General features: G+C 43.3%; 1 protein-coding gene across 17 annotated transcripts in view; it reads left to right on the forward strand.

Annotated features, from left to right (window-relative positions):
* The window catches only part of LOC121536583 (peripheral plasma membrane protein CASK-like), a 218,932-nt gene that overhangs the window by 101,031 nt on the left and 103,273 nt on the right, over positions 1–14,628 (forward strand). The gene's annotated exons all lie outside the window — the stretch shown is intronic.

Below are 14,628 nucleotides of genomic sequence, written 5' to 3' on the forward strand. Positions count from 1 at the left end.
GACCTGCCACTGGCATCGAGTAAAGCCTGTGGGTCTATGTATGCTGATTACTCAACACTATAAAAGTCAGCTACCACAGCAAGTGAAATCACTGCAACACTTAACAAAGAGCTGCAGTCAGTTTCAGAATGGGTGGCAAGAAATAAGCTAGTCCTAAATATTTTTTTAAATAAAAGCATTGTATTTGGGACAGATCCTTCACTTAACCTCAAGTAAATCTAGTAATGAATAATTGAGCATGTTGAGGAGACTGCTTGGTGTAACTCAGGATTCTTTTGACTGTCATGGTCAAAACATATTGATGCATAGGTAGTTAAGATGGCCTGTCCATAATAAAGCGCTACTCTGCTTTCTTGACATCGCTATTAACAAAACAAGTCCTACAGGCCCTAGTTTTGTCGCACCTGGACTACTGTCCAGTCATATGGTCAAGTGCCACAAAGAGGGACATAGGCAAATTACAATTGACACAGAACAGAGCAGCACGGTTGGCCCTTAAATGTACATGGAGAGCTAACATTAATAATATACATGTCAATCTTTCCTGGCTCAAAGTTGAGGAGAGATTGACTGCATCACTGCTTGTCTTTGTGAGAGGTATTGACATGTTGAAAAAACCGAGCTCTGTTTAAGCAACTAGCAGACAGCTCAGACACCCATACATACCCCACAAGACCTGCCACCAGAGGTCTCTTCACAGTCCCCAAGTACAGAACAGACGACGGGAAATGCACAGTACTTCATAGAGCCATGACTACATGGAACTTTATTCCACATCATGTAACTTAGTCAAGTAGTAATATCAGTTTTTTTTTTAAACAGATAAAACTACACTTTATGGAACAGCGCAGACTGTGAAGACACACACACACACACACACATTCGCACACACATACATTTTAATATTGTTATTTTGCTGTATTATTGATTTTGTATTGTAGATATGTTATGGTAGAGTAGTGTGTAATAATGTGTTGTATTGTAGATATGTTATGGTAGCGTAGTGTGTAATAATGTGTTGTATTGTAGATATGTTATGGTAGAGTAGTGTGTAATAATGTGTGTTGTTATGTACTGTTTTATTATATGTAACTGCGTAATCGTGATTGGACCCCAGGAAGATGGGGATCCGGAATAAAATAAAAAATACCAAAATACTGCAGAATGCACATTGATCGTACAAGGGAACCTGAGTGTTACAGGAGGGGGTCGCAGTTCCGGAGCGACCCACTAGGTGTCAACCTCCGACAACCTCAGGCACCTCCTTACTCAGAGTCGGGACTAATCAGTATCCTATTGGTGTCACCTGTGTCTACCTGTTCACCTGTGTGTTTATGCCCTCACTTCCCTGTGTTCCCTTGCTTTGTTTTCTCTGTTAGTTTCTCTATCTTAAATTTCCAATATCCTCGCCCACGTGGAAATTCAGTAAGAGTAATGTATATTCCAATTATTAGATGGTCTGACCGCATTCTGTCCCCTTTTTTCACTTTTGGTGCCAACGAGAATGACATAAGAAAGAAGTCAAGACGACTAGCTTGATTGAGTCTCCGCCATGTATATCTCACTAGATCAGGATATTTAAGCCTCCATATATCTACTAGTTCTAATGTATCCATGACATTCACGATTTCCTTAAGAGCATGAGGGTGATTGTTTGTAGTGTGATTTCCTTTACGGTCAATAATGTTTGTACCATGTTTTGTGCTGCTACCATGTTGTGTTGCTACCATGTTGTTGTCATGTTGTGTTGCTGCCATGCTATATTGTTGTCTTAGGTCTCTCTTTATGTAGTGTTGTGGTGTCTCTCTTGTCGTGATGTGTGTTTTGTCCTATATTTTTATTACAGGAGGCCTTTTGCCTTTTGGTAGGCCGTCATTGTAAATAAGAATTTGTTCTTAACTGACTTGCCTAGTTAAATAAAGGTTAAATAAAAATAAAAGTTGTTTAGGGTGGAAACTGTGAGAAAACAGGTCGCTAGCTCACACCATAATCAGCCATTTTAACTCTGACAACTCAAGAGATTGATTGCAGTAACAATGAGTAGTGTAGTCGTCGTTGGTGACAGTTGTCAGAGACAGTTGTTACAGGAGGGGGTCGCAGTTCCAGAAAATCCCACTAGGTGTCATCCTCCGACCACCTTTAGGCACCTTCTCACTCACAGTCTGGACTAATCATCATCCTATTGGTGTCACCTGTGTCTATCTGTTCACCTGTGTGTTTATGCCCTCACTTCCCTGTGTTCCCTTGCTCAGTTTTCTCTACTAGTTTCTCTATGTCCAGCAGTACTACTCAGTGTCTGATCGGAGATCTATGTACAGGTACTTGAGAAGTGTTCTCCCTGTTTCGTTATTTGTTTCAGTCGTAGATCGTATTTCGTATTTTGGCTGTCAGACGGTTTTTGGAGACCTATTTGCTCCGCCTTTCTTTTATTGTGATAAGTCCGTTATTTTGTATTTTGGCTTCGGGACCACCAGTAAAGATCCTTGTTTCACCATCTCTGCCTACTGCCTACTGTATATCCTGCACCGCACCTGGGTCACACCTCACACCAACCCTTACACCTGAGAACCAGAGAGATTCATTACTTTCAGTCCACCCCTCCCTCTCTCTCTCTCTCTCCCTCCTTCCCTCCTTCTCTCCCTCCCTCTCTCTCTCCATCCCTCACTCACTCACTCCCTCTCTCTCTCTCTCTCTCTCTCTCTCTCTCTCTCTCTCTCTCTCTCTCTCTCTCTCTCTCTCTCTCTTTCTCTTTCTCCTTCCCTCTCTCCATCCCTCCCTCACTCACTCACTCACTCCCTCTCTCTCTCTCTCTCTCTCTCTCTCTCTCTCTCTCTCTCTCTCTCTCTTCTCTCTTCTCCTTCACTCACTCCCTCCTTCTCTCTCTCATTCCCCCCTTCACTCCCTCCCTCCCTCTCTCTCTCCCTCCTTCACTCTCTCTCTCCTTCCCTCCCTCCCTCTTTCTCTCCCTCCCTCACTCCCTCTCTCTCCCTCACTCACTCCCTCTCTCTCTCTCTCGCCCTCTCTCTCTCTCTCTCTCCTCTCTCTCTCCCCCTCTCTCTTGCTCTCTCTTTCCCTCCTTCACTCTCTCTCTCCATCCCTCCTTCCCTCCCTCCCTCTTTCTCTCCCTCCCTCTCTCCCTCCCTCCCTCTCTTTCTCTCTCCCTCCTTCCCTCCCTCCCTCCCTCTCCATCCCCCCTTCCCTCCCTGTCCTCTCCAGGTGGTAGCTAGTAGTAGTGGTACCTGGTGTCTAGAGCTCTGTGTGATACCTCATGTAGCAGGACCTGTCTCTGCTGCTCTCCAGAGCATTGACTAACAGCAGGAGAAAAATCACACACTGAGAGTTCCGGTCCCCCTCCAGAGCAGGCTTTGATTCCCAGCTGGAGTAACAGGGACCTCTGTTGAGATCACATATTTGTCTCTCTCCCCACCCCTCTCTCCCCCTCTCCTCTCCTCCCCTCCCCTCCCATCTGTGGTGAGTCACTGAACATGACACTGTTTTACATTCCTCCTGCAGTTTGCATGGGTGTGTCAAAGACATGCTGAGGTTTGTACTTTCCTCCTGGGTTTTCTTCCTCTGGGTTTTCCTCTGGCTTTGAAGAAAGTCTTGGTTTTGTAGAGTGTGATCTATCTCATTCCTTCCTTCCCTCCCTCCCTCCCTAACCTCTCCCTCCCTCCCTCCCTCCTCATTTTCATTCATTTAATCTCTTTCATTCAACCACATTTATGCAATCTCTCTCTTTCTCTCTCTCTCCCTCCCTCCTCATTCATCAGCAGCCATTCATTGCCTCTCTTCTGAGGTTAGCTGTACTGCTGATGCAGTGATCTGAGAATCATTTTCATTCAGTCACTTCCAGCACACACACACACACACACAAACAAACAAACAAACAAACAAACAAACACACACACACACATAGTCCTGAGAGCTACCACTGTGAGCTAAAACACTGTTGTTTTGTTTCTCTATATAAGCATTAGTTAAGCAAGACCCACAAAGAAATAACAAATGGGTAATTCTCTTAGGACAAACACTCCCAGCTAGCGCTGATATTTTTTTATATTTTTATTTATTTGTTCAATAAGATCACTCTGCTATTGAAGATGTGAACCGGTTTGAGTAGAAGGCCTATGAAGAATGTGATATTATGACGTTTCTATAGCCTGCGTTGTGTAAATATGGTATCAATCAGTTAATTGGTTATGTGCATCCCTACTCATTGTGGCCAGCGGGTGGCTCAAGGTACTTCTACCTGGCTTTGCAAGAGTTCTGTAATCTTGGAAGGGGAGAGTGGCGCGTGGGTCGTATTTGTTTTCCTCAGTACCTGTAGCCTATTACCTGCTGCTGTAGGATCTTCATTTGAGCCAGTTTGCTACAGCGGGAAAATAATCCTGCAGCAACAGGAAATGTGAAATATAGCTGCGATTTTTGATTTGTCAATAACTCAGCCATCTTTTGACCAATCCCTTAGCTTTTCTCAAACTAAGTTACCGGTTCGGTACTATAATTTTTCTTACTTTCGGTACTTCTGTCAAATGTGTCTCATGTCATATATGGATCGAGAGGATCGAGTCCGTCTAGAAATGTGTCTGAATCTTCTTAAGGGGGAAGTAGCTAGCCAGGATACTTGCGCTTGCACACACAGCTGACAGAGTGCGAGCCACTTTTGAGCAGCAAGTGAGAGGAGAGAAAATGCAGACAGCATGGCTTCTTCTACATACATCATAGCAGCTTGTTGGCAAAACTGGCTCCAGAAGCGAACTATGGGAATACTTACAGAGCAGATGACGATGAGTGCCAGCCCACCAAAATAACTAAGCAAAAGGTGCAACAAAGCAGTGCAGTGGGAGCTTTAGTTCCAAAACAACAGAACATGTATTTTACACATGAGGTTTACATTGTAAAGTTATTCCACCAGCAGCTACATTTTATTATTTCTGAGTGACAATAACATGAACATACATTGATCGTACAATACATTAGGAACACCTTCCTAATATTGAGTTGCACCCCCTTTTGCCCTCAGAACAGGCTCAAATCATTGGGGCATGGACTCTACAAGGTATCGAAAGCGTTCCACAGGGATGCTGGCCTATGTTGACTCCAATGCTTCCCACAGTTGTGTCAAGTTGGTTGGATGTCCTTTGGGTGGTGGAACATTCTTGATACACACGGGAAACTGTTGAGTGTGAAAACCCAGCAGCATTACAGTTCTTGACATACTAAAACCGGTGCGCCTGGCACCTACTACCATACCCCATTCAAAGGCACTTAAATATTTTGTCTTGTCCATTCACCCTCTGAATGGCACACATACACAATCCATGTCTCCATTGTCTCAAGGCTTAAAAATCCTTCTTTAACCTGTCTCCTCCCCTTCATCTACACTGATTGAAGTGGATTTAACAGGTGACATCAATAAGGGATCATAGCTTTCACCTGGATTCACCTGGTCAGTCTATGTCATGGAAAGTCTGTCATGTATATTTAGAATGACATTCATGTGAGCATTATAATATGATTAAAAGCCAAAGTAATGTGAAATGCACTCACAACTGGAAACCAATGTATTTAGACTACTTCGCGTATGTCTGGGCTTGCTAGCAGTAGCCAGCCAGCAGCCCTGGGTGGAGAAATGCACCCTGGGAAGTGAAATGCTTGCTGGGAATCATAGTATGCTGTGTAAAATCCATTTTATTAATATAGAAGCTTCAGAAATGTGCTTCAAAGTGCTTTTTGTTGTTTTGGAACTCAATTATTAATTTAATACATTAAATAATTTAGCTGTAATGAGTAATGAATCATAGGCTAATGAATGTCATTTGACCCAATGTTATGGAAATAGATTAGCAAATTAACCCTGATATGATTCAAATTACATTTTAAAATCAGTTAAGTCTTAGATATGGTTTTGCATGAGGACAATTTAAGATATTCTTCTCTTATTTAATATGGTGTTTTATTTTTGAAAGAAATTGAATATAGAATAGAAGATATTCTATTTGTTATTTTAGGTTACCAATTATCAACATATTGTTCAATGTAAAAAATAACCACATTTTAAAAAAGGCCCAGTGGTTAATCTGTGACTCTAGCTAATATGCTTTCTTTTTTTGCCATGGTATCGTTTCGGTATTGAGTATCGTTTTGATATCGAGTATCATTTTGCTATCGAGTATCGTGATCCTAAACCTGGGATCGGCGTCGAAGTAAAAATGGTGGTATCAACACTTTGGTTCTGTGGTTCATGAGAGCATCTACTGGTATAGTGTGGCCATCTTTGAATGCATCAACGTTATTTTCTCAAACTCTTTAGGGACTATTGTGTCCAAATTCCACATTTGTAATGAATGTGACTTTTAGTCCAAGAGAAGAAGATTTTTTATTATTATTTTAAGCATTAGCGTTACATAGTCAAATAAAAAAAAGTGATTGTTAATAGTTTCCTTATTTTTTAAGATATCATTGCCAAACTTAAAATGGTTCATCAAGTTCATAGGCCATTGTGCAGTCGATTTACAAAGGATTTAAATGGACACGTAAAATCTGATTTACTCATTTATCAATATCACAGCGATCTCTCAACCAATCCCTTAGCTTTTCTCAAAACAAATCTAAGAATAACAATAGGTTTCGCTGTTACCCCTAGTTATTTTTTGGATTTTAATTAATCCACATTTTTGTAGGGGTAGATACATTTTCCATAAAAAAAATCAAGTCTGAAATTTAAAAGTGGAATTGACAAAGAAGCCCTTTTAAACCTCAAATACACTACAAGTTTTATATTTCCTGTATTGCAGGAAAGTTATCTTGCAACAGGGTAATCAAATTAAGATCCTAGTGCAATTTTGGATTGTTTTCGTTTAGTTTTTGATTTCTTGGAGGTAATTCATTTTGGTTCATTGTTTGTTTTTGCCTATTTGCCAACATGAACCTCTAGGCCTACCATTGCCATCATTATTATTATTTATTATTACTTATATTAATTATATTATTATTATGTATTATTATTTAATTCACCTTATCCTATGCCCTCCTGCCTGCCTGCCCTTAAGACCGCAAGACACGTTTTTACGCATAGTTATATGGATTTCCTACACACACACAAGTTGTATGTTATTTCCTGTCTCTGGGGACTGAGAACACTTATCCCAGAAGTCTGTCCTCTGAGTCATCACAACATTCCGGAAACACTCCTCTTCCCGTATACCCCTGGCTTAGCCCACAGTATTCCCATACATCTCCCAGAGCAGGACAGGGACGTGTGTGAGAGAGGAAGACTCTCTCTGATCTCTCCTTCCTCTTTCTGTCATTCTTTCTCCTGGAACTCTGACATTGGCTCTGTTGATGAATGTGAAATGTCCTTCAGTTGCTTCAAAATGTATTGCAGGCTGTGTGAATGCAAGCATTTGTGTGTACCGGTATTTGTGTGTAACGGTATTTGTGTGTACCGGTATTTGTGTGTGCCGGTATTTGTGTGTACCGGTATTTGTGTGTACCGGTATTTGTGTGTGCCCGCATAGTTATTTTTATATGTGTGATATTACAGAGAACGATATTAAAAGTTTAGGCAGTTAAGAGAGATCAGTAATGCTTTTTCCTGGATTGTGTGAATGCCGAAAGGTTATGTTCAGTATATATCATTGTGTGTGTGTGTGTGTGTGTGTGTGTGTGTGTGTGTGTGTGTGTGTGTGTGTGCGTGTACAAGGTTATATATATGACATTTCACTCAGCTAGCTCCAATATTCCCTCCCAGAATAGCTGTTGCCTGGAGGAGGATATTAAGGAAAGTGCCTGCTGTAACGGATGGATGGATGAGGGAAGGGGAGGAGAGGAGAGGAGAAGAAAGAAGGGTGGAGGGAAGGAGTGGAGATGAGAGGGAAAAGAGGAGAAGAGAGGGAAGGGAGATAATGGGATAGAGGAGAAGAGAGGGAAGGGAGATAATGGGATAGAGGAGAAGAGAGGGAAGGGAGATAATGGGATAGAGGAGAAGAGAGGGAAGGGAGATAATGGGATAGAGGAGAAGAGAGGGAAGGGAGATAATGGGATAGAGGAGAAGAGAGGGAAGGGAGATAATGGGATAGAGGAGAAGAGAGGGAAGGGAGATAATGGGATAGAGGAGAAGAGAGGGAAGGGAGATAATGGGATAGAGGAGAAGAGAGGGAAGGGAGATAAAGGGATAGGAGTGTGTGAATATTGTAGTGGCTGATCTTTCAGGGCTTGTTGGTATGTAAGTGTGTATGTCTGTAGAAGAACTACATCTAACATTCCACTGCTTGAAGAATGAGAAGATAATGCTGTAGATAATGCTGTAGATAATGCTGTAGTCAAAACAACATGCAGTGTAGCACTATTTACTCTGTATTTCTCTCTCTCGCTAAAAAAAAAATCAAATTCAATTTAAGGGCTTTATTGCCATGGGAAACATACACTACCATTCAAACGTTTGGGGTCACTTAGAAATGTCCTTGTTTTTGAAAGAAAATCATTTTTTTTGTCCATTAAAATAACATCAAATTGATCAGAAATACAGTGTAGACATTGTTAATATTGTAAATGTTTATTGTAGCTGGAAACGGCTGATTTTTAATGGAATATCTACATAGGCGTACAGAGGCCCATTATCAGCAACCATCAGTCCTGTGTTCCAATGGCACGTTGTGTTTGCTAATCCAAGTTGATCATTTTAAAAGGCTAATTGATCATTAGAAAACCCTTTTGCAATTATGTTAACACAGCTGAAAACTGTTGTGCTGATTAAAGAAGCAATAAAACTGGCCTTCTTGAGACTAGTTGAGTATCTGGAGCATCAGCAATTGTGGGTTCGATTACAGGCTCAAAATGGCCAGAAACAAAGAACTTTCTGCTGAAACTCGTCAGTCTATTCTTGTTCTGAGAAATGAAGGTTATTCCATGCGAGAAATTGCCAAGAAACTGTAATTATCTTTTTGTTTTCTCATGATTTGGTTGGGTCTAATTGTGTTGCTGTCCTGGTGCTCTGTGGGGTCTGTTTGTGTTTGTGAACAGAGCCCCAGGACCAGCTTGCTTAGGGGGCTCTTCTCCAGGTTCATTTATCTGTAGGTGATGAGTTTGTTATGGAAGGTTTGGGAATCACTTCCTTTTAGGTGGTTGTAGAATTTAACGGCTCTTTTCTGGATTTTGATAATTAGCGGGTATCGGCTTAATTCTGCTCTAAATGCATTATTTGTTGTTTTACGTTGTACACAGAGGATATTTTTGCAGAATTCTGCATGCAGAGTCTCAATTTGGTGTTTGTCCCATTTTGTGAATTCTTGGTTGGTGAGCGGACCCCAGACCTCACAACCATAAAGGCCAATGGGTTCTATAACTGATTCAAGTATTTTTAGCCAGATCCTAATTGGTATGTCGAGTTTTATGTTCCTTTTGATGGTATAGAAGGTCCTTCTTGCCTTGTCTCTCAGATCGTTCACAGCTTTGTGGAAGTTACCTGTGGTGCTGATGTTTAGGCCGAGTTATGGATAGTTTTTTGTGTGCTCTAGGGCAACCGTGTCTAGATGGAATTTGTATTCGTGGTCCTGGCAACTGGACCTTTTTTGGAACACCATTATTTTTGTCTTCCTGAGATTTAATGTCAGGGCCCAGGTCTGACAGAATCTGTGCAGAAGATCTAGGCCCTCCTTGGTTGGTGACAGAAGCACCAGATCATCAGCAAACAGTAAATATTTGACTTCAGATTCTAGTAGGGTGAGGCTGGGTGCTGCAGACTGTTCTAGTGCCCTTGCCAATTCGTATATATATATATATATGTTGAAGAGGGTGGGGCTTAAGCTGCATCCCTGTCTCACCCCCGGCCCTGTGGAAAGAAATGTGTGTGTTTTTTGCCAATTTTAACCGCACACTTGTTGTTTGTGTACATGGATTTTATCATGTTGTATGTTTTCCCTCAACACCACTTTCCATCAGTTTGTATAGCAGACCCTCAAATCAACATAGAAGACTTTGCCTTTGTTTTGGTTTGTTTGTCAATTAGGGTGTGCAGGATGAATACGTGGTCTGTCGTACGGTAATTTGGTTAAAAGCCAATTTGACATTTGCTCAGTACGTTGTTTTCGCAGAGGAAATGTACGAGTCTGCTTTTAATGATAATGCAGAGGATTTTCCCAAGGTTGCTGTTGACGCATATCCCACGGTAGTCAAATTTGTCTCCACTTTTGTGGATTGGGGTGATCAGTCCTTTGTTCCAAATATTGGGGAACATGCCAGAGCTGAGGATGATGTTAAAGAGTTTAAGTATAGCCAATTGGAATTTGTGGTCTGTATATTTTATCATTTAATTTAGGATACCGTCAACCCCACAGGCCTTTTTGGGTTGGAGGGTTTGTATTTTGTCCTGTAGTTCTTTCAATGTAATTGGTTTTGGTAGTCTTTAATAGTTGATTCTAAGATTTTTATTTGATCATGTATATGTTTTTGTTATTGGGCCAAAAAGATTGGAGAAGTGGTTTATCCATACATCTCCATACATAGTACATTATCCATACATAGTCCCCTGTAGCTCAGTTGGTAGAGCATGGCACTTGCAACGCCAGGGTTGTGGATTTGTTTCCCACGGGGGGCCAGTATGAAAATGTATGCACTCACTAACTGTATGTCGCTCTGGATAAGAGCGTCTGCTAAAATGTAAAATGTAAAATCTCCATTTTGGATAAATAACTCTTCATGTTGTTGTTTGTTTAGAGTTTTCCAATTTTCCCAGAAGTGGTTAGATTCTATGGATTCTTCAATTACATTGAGCTGATTTCTGACATGCTGTTCCTTCTTTTTCCATAGTGTATTTCTGTATTGTTTTAGTGATTCGCCATAGTGAAGGCATAGGCTCAGGTTTTCTGGGTCTCTATGTTTTTGGTTGGATAGGTTTCTCAATTTCTTTCTTAGGTTTTTGCATTCTTCATCAAACCATTTGTCATTGTTGTTAATTTACTTAGGTTGTCTGCTTGAAAAACAAAAATTGATAGGGCAGCTGAGAGGTCAAATATACTGTTTAGGTTTTCTACTGCCAAGTTTACACCTTCACTATTACAGTGAAACATTTTGTCCAGGAAATTGTTTAGAAGGGATTGAATTTGTTGTTGCCTAATAGTTTTTTGGTAGATTTCCACATACTTTCCTTCCATCTATAGCATTTCTTAATATTATTCAGTTCCTTTGTCTATGATGCTTCATGATTGAGCATAGCTCTGTTCAAGTAGAGTGTGATTTTGCTGTGATCTGATAGGGGTGTCAGTGGACTGACTGTGAATGTTCTGAGAGACTCTGGGTTGAGGTCAGTGATAAAGTAGTCTACAGTACTACTGCCAAGACATACGCTATATGTGTACCTACCGTAGGATTCCCCTCGAAGCCTACCATTGACTATGTACATACCCAGCGTACGACAGAGTTGCTTATGTTGTCGTAGTTGTGTCTAGGGGGGCATATGGGGGAGGGAATGCTGTCACCTCCAGGTAGGTGTTTGTCTTCCTGTGTGGTGAGGGTTTCAGGTTCTTGTCCAATTCTGGCATTTAGGTCGCCACAGATTAGTACATGTCCCTGGGCCTGGAAATGGTTGATCTCCCCCTCTAGGATGGATAAGGTGTTATCATTAAAGTATGGGGATTATATTGGGGGGATATAGGTAGCACACATGAGGACATTTTTCTCTGTTGAGATAATTTCCTTATTAATTTTTTTGCCAGATGTAAAATGTTCCTGTTTTGACTAATTTAATTGAGTGGGTTAGGTCTGCTCTATACCAAATTAGCATACCCCCTGAGTCTCTTCCCTGTTTCACACCTGGTAGTTTGGTGGATGGGACTACCAGCTCTCTGTAACCTAGAGGGTAACCAGTGAGTCCGTCTCCTCTATGCCATGTTTCTTGTAGGATGACAATTTACATTTACATCATTTAGCAGACACTCTTATCTAGAGTATTTCCAATGTATTTGATGAAGTCTGGGTTCCTGCTCTTTATGCCAAAGGCAGATGACCTCTGACCTTGTATATTCCTGGATGAAATAGTAAACGCTTTGTGTTCCATAGTGTCTAGTGTTGTTTTCGTGTGGTTTAGGCCCGGACCATCACAGTAAGTTTGAGCGGAGTATGTTGAGCATCTGATACATACCTCTTAGGTCACAGGATGGTGCTTGGGCGAGTGTAATAGTGAGAGTTGGGCCTGCTGCTCTGCTCACGGTCTGGGCATATGTCCTGCTGTCATGTTGAGGTCTTTGCCGCAGGGGCGGGGGGCATGGGGTGGGCAGAAGGGGCGTAGGTCTGATATGGGGCGGCCTATATAGGGTGTGGCCAGGGTTTGCTTGGGGTGGTCTTAGTTGGTTGGGGTATGGCTGGTGATGCTGTGTTCTGGGTGTTGGTCCTCTTGGCGTGGGTTCTCTCTGTACAGGTCCTTCAGGAGGGGTCTAGCAGGTCTGGGAGGGTGTCTCGCTGGTCTAGGTGGGGTGTCCGTTGCTCTGTTGCTCCTGTGTGAGGTGCTGGGGCTACGGTTGATGGTGACGTCCTTCAGGGTCCTGGCAAAAGTTGGGATTGCTGCCTTGTAGAGGTGGACCTGGTCGTAAAGGCTGTTCAAGTCCAGGGTGGAGTTGTTGGCCAGGTAGACATTAGGTTTTGAGGCACAGTCTCACAATATGCTTGCATTCTCTCTCTCTCTCTCTCTCTCTCTTCAATTCAATAGACTTTATTGACATGGCAAGTTAAATTACTTGCATTGTCAAAGTATACATATAACAAAAATGGTGGGACCAACAGCAATAATCTATCTCTGTCTCTGTCTGTATGTGTGTCTGTCTGTCTGTCTCTCTGTCTCTCTCTCTCTGTGTCTCTGTCGCTCTCTCTGTCTCTCGCACTCTCTCTGTCTCTCTCTGTCTCTCTCTTGCTCAGTAGTATAGTGCAGTGAGTAATCTACTTTGATATTAAAGGCTGGAGGTATTTATTTTGGTCTGTTTGGCAAATGGGTCATACATTTAAACGCAGGACAGTAGAGAGAGAACGAGAGGGAAGGGGGAGGTGGGGACAGAGAGAGGGAGGGGGAGGTAGAGACAGAGAGAGGGAGGGGGAGGTAGAGACAGAGAGGAAGGAGGGAGCTAGGTAGAGACAGAGAGAGGGAGGGGGGAGGTAGGTTGGGGTCAGAGAGAGGGAGGGCGAGGTAGAGACAGAGAGAGGGGGGAGGTAGGTAGAGACAGAGAGGGAGGGGGGAGGTAGGTGGGGACAGAGAGAGGGAGGGGAGGTAGAGACAGAGAGGGAGGTAGAGACAGAGAGAGGGAGGGGGGGAGGTAGGTAGAGACAGAGAGGGAGGGGGGAGGTAGGTGGGGACAGAGAGAGGGAGGTAGAGACAGAGAGAGGGAGGGGGGAGGGAGGTAGAGACAGAGAGAGGGAGGGGGAGGTAGAGACAGAGAGGGAGGTAGAGACAGAGAGAGGGAGGGGGGGAGGTAGGTAGAGACAGAGAGGGAGGGGGAGGTAGGTGGGGACAGAGAGAGGGAGGTAGAGACAGAGAGAGGGAGGGGGGAGGTAGGTGGGGACAGAGAGAGGGAGGTAGAGACAGAGAGAGGGAGGGGGAGGGAGGTAGAGACAGAGAGAGGGAGGGGATAGGTAGGTAGAGACAGAGAGAGGGAGGGGGGAGGTAGGTGGGGACAGAGAGAGGGAGCGGGAGGTAGAGACAGAGAGGGAGGGGGGAGGTGGGGACAGAGAGAGGGAGGGGGGAGGTAGGTAGAGACAGTGAGAGGGAGGGGGGAGGTGGGTGGGGACAGAGAGAGGGAGGGGGAGGTAGAGACAGAGAGAGGGAGGGGATAGGTAGGTAGAGACAGAGAGAGGGAGGGGGGAGGTGGGGACAGAGAAAGGGAGGGAGAGGTAGAGACAGAGACATAGAGAGGGGGGAGGTAGAGACAGGGAGGAGGAGGTGGGGACAGACAGAGAGAGGGAGGGGGAGGTAGAGACAGAGACAGAGAGAGGGAGAGGGAGGGGGGAGGTAGGTAGGTAGGTGGGGACAGAGATACTACAGAGGGAGAGAGGGGAGGAAGATGGTATGGTAGGACCTCACATTGGACAGAGGGAAGGAGTGGAGAGAGGAGTTACACACATTCCCAGTTTAGATGAAGCGTCACGTTAGCCTCTGATAGCTCCCCCTGGTGTTGGCTAGTCTTAACAGCAGACACCATGAGTCAGTTGCATTGTCACTACTTCATTTCTAAATCAAGCGTCAACTCCATCCCAGAGACGCACGCTGCTGTACAAATCAAACTCATTTCTGAAAGCACTAGTTATCTGGAAAACCACTATCTGCAAGTGATTGAATCCCCACTCTAGTCTCTCTTATACATTTCAAAAGGAAAAATCACATGTACACACATTTCATGTTCTCTACTGTTTGGCTGCAGTTACCATTCAGACTGGTATCTGAGGAGCCAGCTTGGTTGAAGGAGCTTAATAGCTGTTAGAGTTTATAGCTTCAATCTTTCCTGTTTAGGATGACAGTGCAATTCCCCATTTGCATCCCTGCTGAAGACTCAACATATTGATTTGTTCAAGCAATCTCGTTTTCCCCCACGCATATCACTCTCCCCAAAACTAATCTCTCTCACATGATGTTTACCACATTTATTT

Source organism: Coregonus clupeaformis, chromosome 37, assembly GCF_020615455.1.
Source record: "Coregonus clupeaformis isolate EN_2021a chromosome 37, ASM2061545v1, whole genome shotgun sequence".
NCBI classification, from domain to species: domain Eukaryota; kingdom Metazoa; phylum Chordata; class Actinopteri; order Salmoniformes; family Salmonidae; genus Coregonus; species Coregonus clupeaformis.